General features: G+C 44.5%; 1 protein-coding gene across 1 annotated transcript in view; it reads right to left on the bottom strand.

The window, feature by feature from the left end:
* TEC (tec protein tyrosine kinase) overlaps positions 1–9355 on the bottom strand; it is a 51881-nt gene extending 42526 nt beyond the window's left edge. Inside the window, exon 1 of the mRNA XM_086747018.1 lies at positions 9296–9355. The gene's annotated coding sequence lies outside the window, so the exon portion shown is untranslated. The remainder of the gene's footprint in view (positions 1–9295) is intronic.
* Positions 9356–17952: the final 8597 nt, after the last annotated feature.

Below are 17952 nucleotides of genomic sequence, written 5' to 3'. Positions count from 1 at the left end.
AGAAATCCTGGCTTTGGCTCCTGATGGCAGAAAAGCGGGATCCCAGACTTAAAAAATCATAGAATTATTACAGTTGGAAAAGACCTCTAAGATCACCAAGTCCAACCATCAACCCAACACCACCACGCCTACTAAACCGTGTCCCAAAGTGCCACATCTACACAGTTATTTTTTTTAGCACCTCCAGGGATGGTGTCTCCACCGCTTCCCTGAGCAGCCTGTTCCAATGCTTGAATAGACTTGCGCTACTGCACACCGCTTCTCCAGAATTACAGCAGATTCTGCTGCACCTGCTTGTGATCCTAGCTGGCTTGTTGCTAGCTTCTCCCACCTGAACTCCATTTGGCTGTAAGTTTGATAAAGGCTTTGTGAATTAAAAATATTTTTTTCTGCGTCTCACAAGAGGTATGTAGAAGTGGTCTGTAGGTACACCCCACATGAAGTAGAAGCAGGCATCAATTATGACTTCACCTCAACCACTCTCTGTCCCAGACTACCCTTAAATGTTTTGATATGCCTTGCATATTATAAGCACAGTGGGTCATGGAACACCCATAATTTCCTCAACTGCCTGCAGGAAATCCAGTGATATGGATACAGAAGTTTTGAAATCCATCTTCAAAAGCCAGGCTTTAGTTACAAAAGCTCAGTCTGTGCAGTCCATTGGAGCCCTTCTAGACCAGGTGTAACGATCTGACAGCACTCAAAAAGGCAGAAATTCACCCTCACAATGTGCCAGCCAGCAGTACAATTAGTGAGATGTTCATTTGGAGAAGTTCCTCAAAATTGAATTGAATCAAAACAGCATTTGGTTTTAAACCATTTTGCAAGCATCAACTATATATGATGTTTATTGCTAGGGAAGCAAGCCATTTACCTAGCAACCTGTCACTCACTTTTTGCACTTATATTTTATTCCCAAGAAATGCAAAGGAACTTTTTACCTCTTCAAGGAAGCTACCATTTCCCAAATTGATACCAGGCTGTAGCTCCTTATCTGTTTGTCTTCTAAGATTATTTCTACCATTTCAATCATCAGATTTTCTTTAGTTGGATGGAACCGTCTCATCAGAATTTAGATATAAATCCTTTTATCACCTCTGCAGTGCTCCTCAAGATATTCCTCCCCAACTTTGCAGCTATATAGAAGGTATATTATGCCCCAAAATAGATAAAAAACTTACAGCACCTGCAGCATAAAAGCCAGCCAAGTGCTTTAGTACCTCCAGAATGACAGCTACACACGCATCCTTGAACCTGAGTGCAAAGGGACAACTTGTGGGAAAATCAGTCCAGAGCCATCTGTATTACTGGCCACCTCCCAGCTAAGAACTGCATGATGGTAAAAGAAATCACATGGCTGGGTAGAGCTGTAAGGGAGTCCTGAGATCATGGAAAATTTGCAAGAAGGTAGTTGGCTTTCAGGGACAGACACACAGCTTGCAGAAGATAAGCCAATCTCTGGATAAGCACTAGGTTAGAGAAAAGCGATGTCTGCTGTATTATTTTCCTTTCATATTAACACTAGTTTGACAGAACCAGATGAGATGGCCCTGAACCAGCTCCAGGGATGTGCTATTACTTTTTCCTGGGTTGTTGAAGACCTCAGTCTACTCTCCATATTGCTAAAATCATGGTCACCTTTATATCTTTTATCAAGCACCCACCCTTCTAAGTCATTCACATGGAGCAGAAGTGAGACAAGTTTATGTCCACTCCATAAAAATAGCTGTTAATAGCTGTGTTGTAAGCACAAAACCAACCATTCTCTCTCTAAAAAGAGAATAGGCTTAATAAAATCATATCCTCTTTTTAGGTAGCCTTTTAGTTGCTTTTCAGACGGTCCATTAAGAACATCTTAGCAGCAAGGTGAACACTGAAGTTTATGCATTTCACTGAGTAGTCAGGTTATCAGAGGCAAGAATTAAACAGGTTTGTGAGCAAGAGATTAAGCACGGTTCCTGCATGCCATGCACCCTCCACCAGGAGCAATTCCAACATCTATACACCAGCATTATGACTTTAACAAAATTAAGCATGCAAAAGACACAGCCCGAGTAACCATACGCTATGTGGTAAGATGCTAGCAATATTTACATAACATACTTTCTCCACTATCATGACACTTCAATTCAAACCAAACATACAAAAAACTCTACTATGGTTAAACACACTCATTAATAGGGCTATTAAGATGAAAAATATACACTTATATTAGTAACTGGTTGTAAATAGAGACAGAAACAAGCATCCACTAGACTACACGGAAGCCACACAGTAAGAAATACTTCAGTAATAAACAGGGGAATTTCAGCTGAAGATAAAGCTGTGAAGTTGACTCAGATTATTAACAACTGGCCACAGATCACGTGTTGACATCCATGTTGACTAACGGGTGTACTTCCTCTCAAAGTCTTTATTTGGAGGTAATGTTACAAGGCCACTTGATAACTGTTGCTTTTTTGCACCTACTGAGAGGCTGACTAGCCCCAAACCTCTCTCACCCAGACAGTGCTGGTACATCTGAAGTTATGGGTCAAAACTGCCTTCTGTGCACGAGGAAAAAAACCCAAGGCAACAAGTTGGGGACAGGAAATACTGCAAGTTCCTGTTTGTCAAGTTTCCCCTGTATCATTTTCACCAGGACACATCCCCTCCCACTACAAAATGAGCACAAGAGATTGGACCCAAAATGAATGGCCATTTACATTTCAGCCAAGATCTCGTACTACGGTTCCCGCATCTGGAAATCCAGGGCTACGTGGTGGTGTTGGCAAGGTCTGCGTTCTTATCTTCTGATTCCAGACTCTCTTACCCTGTTGTGCTGGATGGGTTACAAGGAAAACTTCACATAAATGAAACTCCAAATTTCCTCACCATCACACCACACCCTTGCTTCACTGAGATGGGACAACACGGCTCTCAGTGTGAGAATTAACCACTCGATTGCACTCAAAATTGTAGAAGTAATGCTACCAGACCAAATTCATGTTCTCATGCTTTGTACATGTCTAGCTGACATATTACTTGAAGGACTGTACTTAGAGAAGCTTTTATTTTATTTAGTCATCTAACAAAGCCTTTCAGTTTGTGTTGCTCCATGCTTGAACCACATGTATGTTATGATAGGGATTAAAAATTAAGAAACTGGCAGACCTCTAAGAGGAATCCACACTGCTGGGTACTTTCTGGAGAGAGACTTGGAAAAGTGAGAACTGTTTTCCTGAATTTACTGAGGCAGATCCCACAGGGTTCTATCCCAAAATTATTTGTAGAGTTCTGTTAAGTTGTTAAACTTCTACTTGCATTTCAGCCACTTACTTATAAAGTTTCCACATACAGGATTGAAAATGCAGGCTGTGACCTTGAAGAATTTCTTGTTCACATACGGTGTGGCCTAAGCAAGACAGAATACCACAGGACTTTAGTGTCACTCATGTCAAAATATAAGAATTAATTCAAGCCACTCTGATTATTTATGGCAAGGCATAAGGGTACTACAGAAAGGGCATCACCACAGAAAAGGCATCACCAGAAGTTGGGCTGCCACCATCCAGTCCCATTGACATCAAAATTACAAGGGGTAAAGTGAAAACTCTGTAAAGGTACAATAAGATAGTTCTTTATGGCTACGTCTTAGGTTTTCATGGCAAATGCCTACTTCACGTGGACTTTCAGAGTTAGTTTCCATTCAAGAAATCCAGAAAAATAACAAAACAGAGGGAATTTTGCTGCTTGCATGTTACTTAACTTTTTAATCAGGCAGGTGTAATCCCCCTCATGCTTTTAGTATCTTGATGGGAAGAGAGAATGGCTGTGATGGCGGAGGAGCAACCTGCAGCTCCTAACGCAAAACCGCAGCACACTGGCCAATCTCTCACTAACCTCACATCCCACAGGTTTCACCGTTTCATTCTCAAGTTGCCCTCCCATAAAACAGACCACAGTTCATCTGACACACCAGAGCCATAAATATACCTCCCAAAAACTGAACCTGCCCTGTCCAAGCACCACTGAGGATGAATGACAGACCACCTAACCTGCAAGCCTGGTGCCAGCCTTCAGTGCTGAGGATGAGTTGGTCCTCACAGCATACCATGACAAAGCAAACTGAAACAGCCTGGCCAGTGATGGGCTGAAACAGTGGCCTGATGTGAAAAGAAAACCACATGTGGCTACATAACTAAACATATCTCATAGTGCATCACGCATAAGTGAGCGGAATTGAAGTTGCACTGGCAGCTCTTAACCAGGCACTCTTAAAAGCTGAGTGCAAAAGTTCTTCATGTTAAAAATGTTTTTAGGCATCTTTGCTGGATACAGTTTAGGTAGCAATTTTACTTCCAAAAGATCCCAAAGAATGTTTAAGATCACCAGTTTAAAGGATCTCCCGTAGGACAGAAAAAGTGGTCTATTCAGCTCAACTCAGTTTACATGTTAAGAACACATCCCTCAAATTGAGTTACACGACCCAAGGTGGGACAGGCCCCCATTCTTTTTTTCCCACTGTGGCACTGTGAATGGCCGTGGCTTGCAACTTCAGCTGGGAAGAGATGCTCATAACTGGGGAGGGGAGGGGAACACACGCACAATTATTCTTTCCACCAGGATATGGAGCCTGTGATATAGGACATCCTGTCATTCACAGGACAAGCACCAACCCTGAGTACATTAAGAATTTGATGTATTGTGGTTATCTCACCTACCCTGTGGACTGGCACATGGAACGTAACAAGAAGATTCGCTGCCTAGGACAGAGTTACAAGGGATACTATGTTCAGCTAAAACTGAAGGGCAGTTATCATCTGTGTCTGATGGGGAGTTACGTGGCTATTCTGGGGAGGGGCGGGGGGAAGTTCTTTTGTTTAATAAGCATAAACAGTCAGGAATTGGTCCCAGTCTAATGTGACAGGGGACGGTGCACTCTCCAGCAAGGCAGGGTCCTGGTGTTCTGCCCCGACCCTGGTTCAGAAGGAAGAACCCCGCTTCCTGTATCACCCCAAGCCAGTTTTTTCTGCCCTACATTCAAGTGCAAAGAAGGCCTAGATCTAAAACATTCTTATGACTTAATCAGATCGCAGTTTGTAATAGGCACAGGGCTGAGCGAAACCCGCTCCTGACAGGAAACTTGCCTGTGACCTACTTGAGCATACATGAAGTTATACCCTGCATGTGGTACCCATTCATACATCCGCTGATAAGGGAAGCATGAATGAGGAAAAGCAGGAGTGCCAAGAAAGGCACTACATGAAACCCAGGTTCACATACCCCAGTACACTAAAATATTTCTTTTTTTTCTTTCTTTCTTCTTTTTCCTGCATTTGTTTAATGTTGCATAGACATTAAGAACTGCATGCACCTTAAGAACTGAAACGAGGCAGGCCAGTCGGCAGCCTGCTCCTTTGCCTCAGAAGAAGGGCTGTGACTGCAAACATAGCCAAACACTTCTCTTTCCCAGCATCAGGAGCCAAGTTCTGTGGCTGCCCTCGGCAGATGGAGAATAGCTCTCATACATCAGCCGTCGGCCAGGCTCAGGCTCTCCCGGAGCAACCCGTCTCTCTGTGGCAGGCTCCCAAAACCCGTATCTTCTGCCCACAGAACCAAGGCTGGACCACACCAAACTAGGCATGAGCTTTACTGAACCGCCCAGAATACAGGACAGAGCCGTGCAACCAAGATGTGTCTTTTCAGCAATGCCATCTTCCTCCTAAATGTCTGGGTATTGTCAAAACCAATGACTTCTCCGATGTCATTCTTTCTACGACAGGTAAACGTTGCCTGTGATAGACAGACCTACTCACAGGAGGTTTCTGCTACTCTTCCTGAGATTTCATGATCCCATTTGAACACAGCGGTCACTTCATGGTGCTGACAAGGAACGGGTATCTCCTTACTGCATCCCACTTCTGTATCTAGGAAATTGTAAAAACCTGCTCCCCTCCCCGCAAAGCATCTCTTACGATGAGGTTCATCTCCCCTTGTATAAAAAGAAGTCTATCTGGTTTTCAAAGTTTTATCTCACATGGTATTTTCCCCGACTCTGACTCACAGCCCGTGCCGCTGATCCGGTGCGGGGGATGATTGAGAACTGCCGGAGCTGTAACAGCCACGGGGCAGTGGTCAATCACAAGCCTCTGCTCCCTAGTTCCTCTTCTGCCACAGCAGTCAAAGGGCATAAGTGTCCACCCGAATGCCAGCCTCCCTCACCTACAGGCTGCTTTCTTTCCTAATGCTTTTTCCTTTAGAAAAATACACTTAGGAAACCAGACCAGAAGCAGGAGAGCAGAGTGCTCCTCTGCTTAAGGCCAGCAGAGCTAACTGGGAATTTGCCTTTAAAAGTAACATCCTCCGTTAACAAAATTACATTTCTTGAGACCTGACTGACCATTTGCTAAAATGCAGGTGCAATTTCACTGGTTTTTGTATATCAGTAATATTTCTAATGCCTAGTGCTAGCATGAGGCCCTGGCCAGGAGAATTAGGGTAAACTGGGCTGATGTCTGCAGTGAGGAGGAGGTCTGTCAGGCTGCAATCAGTGTAACAACAGCCCTTCCCTTGCATTTCCCACAACAGAGAAAGCTACGGGTATCAGCAGGTCATTTAATGAACATCATCACTCTAACTTCCACGGTACAACAACAGACTGCCCATTGCTGTCACTTTTTAGCCAAGGTATTGGTAATTCTGTACAAATAGATACATGTAGATAATAATAAAAATATCTGTCACACAAATCCAAATACATTATAGATGTCCTTCAGAAGCACATATGTTCTTTGAAATATAAAAAAAAAAAATCCACCACCTCAGGCCTTCTCCATGCCAATGTTTACTCCACTCTGTCCAACTACTGCTTTCCATATTTTTTTATTTTTAAACTGGTATTTTCTTATCCTGTTTCTGCAGGAGAGTCACTCTAGACTGCTACAATGGATTCTTTGGCATACACAAACTTGACTTTTTTTAAAGCACAGTTCCAAGATCAGCAGTGAAAAGGTAATAGGTTACTGAAAAAAGTCAAAACAAGCAAGAGTACAAAAACATCTCAGAGGTCAATGGTTTACAGAGGCTGAAGACATTTTTTCCATGATCTTTGCATTGACAGCAGGAAGCAGAGGCTTCCATTGTCTAATACACAGAAAATGTTTTGCATATTTGAGATACAAATATTTGTATGAAACTTAAGACCATTGTGCACCTTATCTTGTGTATCCAGTCTATAAGCTAACATAACACGGCAGGAATCAAATCTACAACAGGTTGCACCTACATTTAGTGGAGGGGAAGACTTTTTCTCAATGCTTCCATGCAATTCTGTGAAAGTAACCACTTCCCATTTATTTTAATTACAGGATACCACACTATCACGGCACTTCTGAATACAATGTTGTTTCAGGGCAAGATGAAACAATATGGGGCTGATATTGTTTTATCAGCTTTATTTTATTTTTCTCCCTTTTTGGCTGTTGTAGGCAGTCAGCCTGATTAGTGCATACATTGCAATGCCAAAACCACAATACTGAGCCCACACCTAAGAAATAAAATGTATCTTAACTTCAGACATCATTCTAGCTGCCTCACAATAAATGGTTTTAAAAGGTTTTAAAAATTCTACATTAACATTTGAAAAAAAAAAAGGTGGCAATCATATAAATTTTGAAGAGCTAATAAAATCAAGTCTGGCAGCTGAAAACTAAAGTTATTTCACAAAAGAGGTCTAACTGGCAGTATGTTTTAACTATGTGAACTCCAAATCGTCTTTGGTTTTGATTTCACACCTGTGAGATTATCGCATTAAAAAAAAAAAAAAAAAAAGAGGAGGGAGTAACCAGGTGCCAAATATAACCACTTCACTCTGTTTTCAGTGGTTTCAGCAGGCAAGCTCACATAGAAATCATTTGGTTCAAAACACTCCTAGTATTCATTTAGAAATTTAGCAAAACATGTAAAGCACCCTTTCACTGAGGACTAAATGCAGAGACAAATGTGATTATTTCATCATAAGACGCAATTTCTCAATAAATAAAACCTAGAAAAATATTAAGACTATCAGAGGAGAGTCTGATAGCAAACGGGCTCTTTCCTGCTGTAGTCCCCTTACAAACCATGTCCATAAAAAGGCTACGGGGAAGTTCCCTCTCCATCTATAAGAGCAGCACCCATGAAACAAGAGCAGGATGCCCAAATGACTTCTTCTGTACAGGTGGCGTGATCCGAGCAGCACAGCTGTTGTGCTGAAAGGAAAGAGGAGCATGTGCAAAATTACTCCGGGAACTCCCGCAGGCGTAACTGGGAAAGTAGTTGTATGGGTGCTGCTTTCTGATAGCCCAAAATCCCCTAAATTTTTATATAGCAGCCATAAGCAAAAGCCCATCTTCCAGGCGCTGGAGAGTTCTGAGAAAATATACAGCGATGCTTCGCCCTGCAGCCTCGCTGTATCAAAGGTGAGACAGCCAGATAAAGCATCGGCAACGCTTACTCTAAAATTAAAAGAAATGTTCCAGAAGAAAGTACTCGCAAGACATCTCTTTAGCTGCATTTCTCCTACGGTCAGTTTTTCCATCTATAAAAGCCACAGTCACACTTACCTGACTCATAAAACAATACCAAGTACTTCAAATTAGCATTTGCCACAGTAAGATACACATCTATTATTCCAAGCAGAGAGCTCATGGCCATGTCTACACTAAAAACTCAGTTTACAGTTCAAATAATGACCCGTTCCGACTTACAGGGACACAGAAAAGAAGCCCGTGGAAAAGTGCCACGCAAATCCAGTCAGCTCCCGCACGAGCGGCAGGTACGCGGTATCCAAGAAAGGATAACCGTGCTGCGGGACAGAAAGCAGGGGGAATTATTAAGACGACTGAACGCACAAAGTCTTAATAAAGCACAAGGAGTCCATGGATGTAAGGAAAGACTCAAGAGAAGAAAGTCACATAAACAAGGAAATATTTAGCAAGTGTTTGCTCTAAAATGGATCTGGCAGCCCGGGCTACAGCCCCCGATATCACACGAATCCTAGCAATTTTAAGCCAAGGTTTAAAATGCAGCTTTTGTCCCAGCTCCCGCTTACGAACACGCGTGACTCCTGGACACCCAAGAGGGAGTTTGAGCTGCGAACAGCGGGCGCGCTCCACCCCCCACACACCGCCCCGTCCCGGGACCGGCGGCCACGGCTCCCCGGGGTCCCCGCTGCGGGCGGGGTTCGGCCACCTGCGCTCGGGCGCGGCGAAATAACCCCCCTCCCTGCTCCATTTGCGGGGACGGTTCGCCAGACCCGGCTCTGTCTTACCTGGGCGTCCCGGCCGCCACGGAAAGAGCCCTGGCGCCGGCGGCCGCGGAGGGAGGGCGGAAGGAGGGCGGGCGGCAGAGCACTGCCTCGCCCTCCCCGGCTCCGGCCCGGGAAGGCGGTGGCGGCTCCGGCACCTCCTCCTCCTCCCACCGAGCCGAGCTCCCCGCGGGGCAGCGGCGGGGGCGGCCCCGGCGCTGGAGCCCGCTCCGCTCCCCTCCCCTCCCCTCCCCTCCCCTCCCGATGGCGTTGCCCTGGGCGCCCTCAGCGCTCGGAGCAGGTGCGGGACGGCGAGAAGCCGAAATGAGGAGGTGGCCCGCATCAAACAGATCCGGCAGGAGCTGCCTGGAAACGCGTCGGTGAGGCGGCGAGGAGCGAGCATTCACTGGGAAGCGGCGAGCACAGCGCTCCTCTGCTCCCTGGGGCTGCTCCTCCGCAATGGCCATCGCGGATCTGCTCATGGACAGGTGACCCCGGGGTTACAGTGTCTGCCCTCCTGCCTAACCGTGTGACACGGTCACATCCAGCCACCCCAGAGCTCGGACACAGCTACAGCCAGAATAACTGGAGTCTGTGGTGAACTTCAGACTTCAGGGTCTATAGTGAGATGTCATGCAGGCTCTCTTCTTTACCTCCTGGAGTACTGGATCCAGCTTTGGAGCCCCCAACATAAGAAGCACATGGACCAGTCGGAGAGGGTCCAGAGGAGGGCCACAAAGATGATCAGAGGGCTGGAGCACCTCTCCTATGAGGACAGGCTGGGAGAGTTGGGGCTGTTCAGCCTGGAGAAGTGAAGGCTCCACAGAGACCTTATAGCAGCCTTCCAGTAGCTAAAAGGCGTTTACAAGAAAGATGAGGAGAAACTCTTTAGCAGGGCCTGTTGTGACAGGACAAGGGGTAATGGTTTTAAAATAGAAGGAAGCAGATTCAGACTTGATGTAAGGAAAAAAAAAATTACAATGAGGGTGGTGGAACACTGGAACAGGCTGCCCAGAGAGGTGGTGGAGGCCCCATCCCTGGAAACATTGAAGGCCAGGTTGGATGAGGCTCTGAGCAACCTGATCTGGTTGGAGATGTCCCTGCTCCTTGCAGAGGGGTTGGACTAGATGACCTTTAAAGGTCCTTCCCAACCCAAACCATTCTATGATTCTGTGATTCTCTTAGCTCAAACTTACCTATAGAAACTGTCAGTCTGCAAAACCTCATTGAGAGAAAAAGAGCTTGTGAAGTTAAAATGCTTCTGTCGTCTTTCTAAACATCAGTTTGGAGGAAAGCAAGCAGGGTCTGTGCTGCTTGCAAGCTAATTGTTTTGTTGTGACTAGTGCGTAATGGCTGCATCAACACAGATGTGTTCTGTTCAGCTCAGAGGAAATGACTTGCAGAGTCTTTGTTTTCACTTGGGGGATTTCCTCCAAATTACACTTTTGGCGCTGTGGCCGTGTCTCCCATGTCTGTCACACTGCTACTGAGCCCAGGGAGTCAGAGCTGAATCTCTGCACATGGAGCATCTCTGGTATAGACACACAGGCAGTCTCCATGCAGCCACTTCATGGTGACCGGTCCCACCAGCCTGCTCTCACCACCCTCCCTCCACTCCGTCCCCACACATTTGTAGTAGCACATACTCAGGTGTCCATGCAGACCTCTGTACCCACTGCCACTGATGTGGTCAGTTTTTCAAAGCGTGCAACTTTTGCTTCATTTTTCAAGGAACAGCAGCTACAGCTTTCCCTGCTCTACCTGCTGCTGCTATGGCAGGAGGAAAGGACAATAAAACGGAACAGTTGCTTAAGGAGGGACTTGGAATAGCTTTACCCCATAAGGTGCCATTTCTGAGCTTCAGAAAGAAGGGCCATCTACCAGAGCGTGGTTTTGCTACCATATGACTTGACCAGTAGCAGCTAAATTACTCCTGAAACTTCACCCCAGAGCTGCAGCAGCAGCAAAGAGACAGCAGAACACATCTCCGTGGCCCAAAGCACATGGCTATTGCCATGCTGAAGGTATCCTTACAGCTGCTGATCAGGAATCAACCACTTTGATGTTGATTGGTCAACTAACGGAGCATCTGTGGTGGAGGTGTAGATCGCAAGGTTTTTTGCAAGCTTTACGAAGTCCTAAAATGCTGACCCTTCCCCTCCCGTCTTACTCTACCGCAACAGCAGATAAAGACATCAGCAGGACAGTGAGATCAAAGCAACTACAAGTTGACACTGTTTCTGAAGTCTTTTGAGGGACTGAAGAGGGTTGGTCGCTGCCTCAGTAGCTCTTCTTTCCTTGAATAACTGCTCTGGGCTGGACAGCAGCTGTGAGAGCAAGGAAAAGAGCTCTGCAAAGGCCAGGTGGTGAAGGATGAGGATGTGCTTAGCAGCCTTCAGAAACTCTCTCTTAAACGCATGCTGAGCACGTGCATTGAGGAAAGGCTCAAATGCTCTCAAAAGTTTTGGGAAACCTTTGGGGAAAACTTTGGGAAAGCTTTCCAAAAGCCTTGGGAAAAAGCATTGCCCATCATTGTGGGCAGAGTTTGCAGAATTGCTGGGGGAAGGAGTTTTCATTTTGCAATAAGTGTTTTGTTTTCCTTCTGTACTTCCTAAATATCTAAAAGTGTCCAGGGCTACTAGCATGTCTTGATCTAACGTATTTAAAGAGCAAAAGTACTTTTCAAATATCAAGCTTCTTTTGTACACTTGTATAAATTTTACAGCCAGGAGGGGGCTGAGCTTTCCATTTAGGGGAACATTTTGGCTCCAGGATTAAAAAAAAAAAAAAAGCACTTTGCAGAAAAAAAAAAGCAGCAAGTTGGAATGAGAAATTGTTTCATTTCCCTAAAATTTTACATGTAGAAACATTATGCAAACATGGGGAATGCAAAAAGGAAGGGATGTTTCAGGGCTTCAGTTCTATTTCCAAAAGAGCTCAGTGTTACTTGATGTTTCCATCTCTTCTTTCCTTCCTCTTAAAAGTTCAGGACCCTTGTGGACTGGGGTGGCATAGCATCAATCCCACCTCTGGGCTGCAGGGATGGGAGCACTTGTTGATGGAGCCTTTTCTTTCCTAAGCGCCCCCAGAGACTCAGTGAACTGAAATGTAGTGATCTTGCTCTGTTTTGGATTAAAGGCACTCAGCTCCCAGGCCGGTTGATTTTGCTCTCCTGCAAAGGAAGGAACAGTAGTCAAGAGTCCGTGTGACAAACCACCCTTCTCAAGGAGGAAGTCTCCACTTCAGGAAAGACTGAGGCTTATGAAATTTCAGGCCCACATGTAGTGTAAAGTACCAAAGAGAGAAAGAAAAATATACAAGTTGGACAGCAACTTTGATAGACCATCTTTCAGCAGTTATTCACCTATTTATGCTTCATCATGTTCCATGTCCATTCTCTCTTTGGAGCCAAAAAAAGTTCCTTCTCTGCAATCTTTCTGGTCAGAGAGAAGCACCTCTATCAGTCCCGTGGTCACAGAGAGGCTCTTCCTCTTTTTTTCTTTTCGTGCCCATCAAACCCTCTTCACCCTATTTAGCCCTTCTTCATTTTTCAGAGGCTTCTGTGAATTCAGTTACCAATCATTTCCTCTGTTTATTTCTCTTCCCTCACTTGCTATGGGCAGAAATGACAAACGAGAGTTTTTCTCACTCTCAAGAGGGAACCTTGTAAATAAGAGAAAAAAATACAGTAATTCTTCATTGCCTGCTTTCCATATCAGCAAATGTGCTGCTTTTCCTTTCTCCAGAGCTTCTTCCCAGTTTTGAGAGGTCTCAGGGATGATAATTCCATTGCACCACTGAAAGTAATGCTAAACAGTGGAGTGTAATACAGAGCTACCATAAAATATTATTTCTTGCAGTTGGTATTGTTGCCTTGAAGGTGGATGGAGGAACCAGAAAAATAGCTGAAAACCACAGGGCTTGGTTAGGAGAAGAGAAATCAGGAGGCAGAGGAGCTGTGGGCTCTCTGTCTGGCAGACTAGCTTGCAAAGTGGGCTATGGATAGCCGGCAGACATTTTGAGCATGGTTTGGGGAGATTTTAACTAGGAGTTGGAGAGCAAAACTCAGTCAGGTACCTCTTCGTGCTTGGTTTTTTGGTCCCACCACTCTTGTTGATGTTGGGCACAAAAGTCACGTTCACAATGATGTGTAGATCAAAACCATAATACTCTACCTGTACTGCACAGAGGTCCATGTTTTGTCTCCTGCTTCCCTGTGAGGCAGCTGCTAAATCCTCAGTTTTAAAGCAGTGCTAGAGTATGACTTTTAAATTAACAATAAAGTTTTAACTCAAAAGCTTCAACAAAAATATCTGTGTTTTGACATCTGGGCTCCAAAGTTTCTTGGATTTTTAGGTATCCTCAAAGAGTAGAGAGGTCCAAGATCTCAGCATGACTGCAGTAGCTCACATGATGAGAAGGCCTAATGTCATGATAGACAAAAGATTATGTATGATGACTTTCAAAGAGTGCAGCAGCAAACAATTAAAGACTTGGGCCATCTTATTATCAGAGAACAAAGAGCAATAGCGGAGAGACAGGTAAACACCCCAGCGCTCCAGGCATGGATGAGAGCTGCATAGGAAGGTATTTGAAGGAGCACCAAAAGAAGTTTGTACAGAGACATCAAGAGCAAGGCAAGTATGATGCAAAAAAACTTACTGCAGAGGGTTTTTGAGGTACCAGAGAGTAATGAACATGCCAGAATAATTCACCAGTTGCTTAACAGTGAGAAATGCATCTTGCAGACGCAGATCTACAAGATATGCCGTAAAAATTTTGTGCAGTATAGTAAAAGACTACCACTTAAACCTACCATTTATGCCTACCATTAGAAGAGAGGAAAGTGCTTTTAAGATTTTGAGGGAAGCAAGAAAGAAGAGAGATTGTGCACCTTAAATTATTGTTACTTCCTGGTTTGTAGTCACATGGAATAGCTGAGCAAAATAAGTACTAAAAGATTACCAGAAAGGGAAGGAAAAGAATAAACATATGAATAGACCTTCTCAGAGAGGCTAACTTTCACAAGTAGTAATATTTAACTTGTTTATAGCTAACTTGGAGATATTTAAAGGAGCTGCATTAATCTTACCTAACTTCACGTGTTTGATATGAATGCCTTTACATTAAATTAATCATCTAGACTCCTTCCAAAGAGAGAATTTGACACTTTTAGAGCCCAGTTCATCTGACCTGTTTGTCACAGGATGAGATGAATTGTCTGTGGGCAGGTTTCTCCTTCTCTCAGCTAATCATTAAAATCACAACAACTAGATCAAATATTTAGTGCATCTTCATTGTTAACTTTTGAAGGTAGAGGAGACTAATTTCTTTTTAATATGCCTTCCAGTTCAAGCATACCCATAGAGTTCCTTACTGGAGCCCATTTTAGTGATGTCTTCTACAGCTTTCTAGTGGGAAACAAATAACAAAGTTCCCCCAGCATTTCCACGATGGCTCAGGCCAAAGGTCTCCAATAGTGACTAGCACTTGACACCTAAAACCAAGAGGTAGGTAGGTTGATCCTAGGATGAGGAGTTGTAGCTTTAGGAAAAGTCTCATGAGAGTCTCCAACAATAAGACAATTCTTTGAGCTCTGAAGCCTAAGTTTTAATTTCCTCGTGGAATATTCTTAGTTTAGTTTTGGCTGTTAAAACTCTGAATGTTCTTGTTATCCATGTAACAACCTTGCTAAACTTGCTGATGCCCATGGCAATGTGTTCCATGGTCTAATTGCGCACTATTTCCCTTGCAGCCTTTTGTGTCATTTTGTTTCTATTTGATCTTATCTGTGAGACAAAGATTTTGTTCTTCCTTTTTTCTACCTAGCTAAGTTAGGAGGAACAATATCAAGGGTGGGTGAATCCAGACACAATGTGTATCAAGGGAACAATAAACCCACAGAGTTTCTGCTAGGTCAGGTGACAAAACACATGCTCTTCACCAGCCCATGCTAATGGGGAGTGTTTCAGGACAGGGGGTGGAGGGGGCTCCCTGGAGTCCAGGAGTCATGGAGGATCTCCAGGGGGACAGCAGGGCAGGGCCTATCAGCCAGGCCCTGTCCCACCACTCCAGCCAGGGAGCAGGGCAGGCTGGGGGGCAGCCAGGTTTGACCAGAGTCCAAGTCATCAGGCAAGGTAGTGAGAATGAGACAGGTCCAAGATCAAACTGGGAAGTCATTCCACAAGTCAAGGACAGGTCCAGTGACTGCAGCAGCTCCATGGTGAAAGAGCAGGCCCAAGGTTAAGCCAACATCAGCCCAGAAGTTAGGTCCCACGGCCGGGCAGAGCAGGGCTTTGGGAAGCTAGAAACCAGCACTACTGTGGTATTGGGGACTGACAGCCTGTAGGGTGCTGAAATGGGGTCCAAGGCCATGGGCAGGGAGGTGGGAGGCCCTGTGAGGGCGGTCAAGGCCATTACAGCCTGGTGGTGCCTGACTAAGAAAAGGAAGATATGGCCTCCTAAATCCCTTCTCCCCTTTCTCCCAGGAAATGCACATATGCTGGAGTTTCAAAGTCAGAAATACTAAAATGAAGACCATCTCTGTAATTTTGCTTCAGAACCCTTGTGCATGTGCATCCTGATGCAATGTTTCGTTACACAATCACATTGTTACCTCAGCTTTTTTCTCCACTATCTGTTTCCTCATTCGGGATGGATATAGGTTATGAAATGATCAATTCTTCAGTCTTTCTCCTTAGATATCTCACAGGCACCCCTACACTTTTTTTTCTGTGCATTTTTTGAAGCTTACTCTGACAAAACATTTGATATATTCATGGGATCTTCTGTGGCTTCCTTCACTACCATTGAGTGGAATGATCTTCTCTAGCCTTTTAGAGAAATGGCGTAAACGGAGTACGATAAAGGCTGCAAAATCTTGAATGAGATGGAAAGGGTAAATAGGAGTCTGCTGCTCACTGTCTCTAGAGCAACACAATGGATCCAGAAAGCTGCCTGAGACAGAACCTTGAGGAATACTTGTGTGACGTTGTCATAAAGGCTTGCCTTGTTCTTGTTTCTACCTGGTCGTCCATCTGTGGCCACCATAGAAGACAGGATGCTGGGCTTGATGGATCCTACCCTTCACAGATACAAATAAATATATTTTTACAACAGACCTGTGAACTATTGCAGCAACATTTATTGCCTGTCCTACAAGCTATCACAGTAACTCAAGAAGGTCATCCTAGCACTTTCCCCACTACCAACTAATCTGCACCTTGCACAGTCCCTTACCTATTTCTCAGTCTTCCACAAAGGGTAATCAACCTTCTTTGTTCCCCTAAAGCTTTTACTGCTGCAATAGGCTAAGATTCATGAAAAGTAAGGAGGGAGACAGAGGCAGCAGAATCTTCCATTGACGTCCTGTTCAACTGTGACATTTAAGAGGCACTGCACGTTTGAGGGAAAAGATGCTTCCTGTAGAGAGGGGTGTTTTTACTGGTGCCAAATACAAAACTCATGCCTGCTGTGTTTCAGTGAGTCCATGTGTACATCTCCAATGTAGCTGTGCCTCAGGATATATGATTCCCAGCCTGGTCCAGAAGTGAAAACTGGAAACACAAGAAGCACTGTAATTTTTTGTTGACAAGTCCCATCTCCATGATTATCAAGAAGATCTGCAAGGACATCGTCAAGGTCATCTGGCCTGCTCTTTGAGGGGACAGATTATTCCAATACAGGTTTAGGTTATAACTACAGTTGTTTAATCTCATCGTACTTGGAGGACCCAGTGGTCATGAAGTGATCTGGGCACACCAGCACCAAACATGCGAGACATCTGCATAATGGCTATGTGTTTAGGAAATCTCCTGCCTGCCTCTGAGGATGAGCAAACTGCTTTCTGCTATTGAATGTTGCTTTTATCTACTTTTACCTACTCCTTAAGCAATTCAAACAATTGAACAATCCCTATGCCTCTGCTTCCTCTTTGCAGACAGTGTATTTCCTCTACCGCCATAACAACAGGCAGCTTTCTGGCTATAGTGGCTAGACCATGAAGACATTCCCTGCCCTATTTTATTAAAGAAAGAGGCATCCTTATCCAGAAAAAAAAAAAACAAACCTTATTACTGGGGTAAGAACATTGTAACTGGGGTATCATCAGACATGCATCCCTTCTTTGCTGTGGCCAGATCAAGTTAAACATTGGTCTGTCCCAAGCCATGAAAGGATAGGCTCCTCTGCCACTACCGTGTCTTTCCTCTGATATGAATCCTTGCAGATTAGAGTCCCTCTGTTTTATGGTCCATGACAAATAACTTGGAGAAAAAGACAATGTAAATATAGGCCATGTTCTGGGGCAAATATTAAGGGATCTGAGAAACAAAGAGCATTCCTGTAGCACCAATGTGCATCTGTATGAGAACAGGACATCTGTGCGTGAGCTGTGGTTATCATCTAGACTTCTGGAAAATACTTCTGTAACAGCAATTATCCATATGCATCACTCATTCCTTTCTTTTTCTGACATTTCCTGCTGTCTTCTTTGATTACTGTCTTCTCTGAGGAGCTCCCTCTTCAAACTTTTATTTCTGGACTAGGCAGTCAGCTTCTCTGAGTGGGAGGTCCCGGCTGCCTCTGTCTGGATGCTGGGAAGAGGGAGTGGCACTGGCCCATGACCTGCCATGGCAATAACTCTTGCTGATCCAGCTGGGATTAACATTCCTGTGGATTCC

This window comes from Chlamydotis macqueenii, chromosome 4 (genome assembly GCF_036417535.1).
Source record: "Chlamydotis macqueenii isolate bChlMac1 chromosome 4, bChlMac1.mat, whole genome shotgun sequence".
NCBI lineage: Eukaryota > Metazoa > Chordata > Aves > Otidiformes > Otididae > Chlamydotis > Chlamydotis macqueenii.
This window is presented reverse-complemented; position numbering and strand designations above follow the sequence as displayed.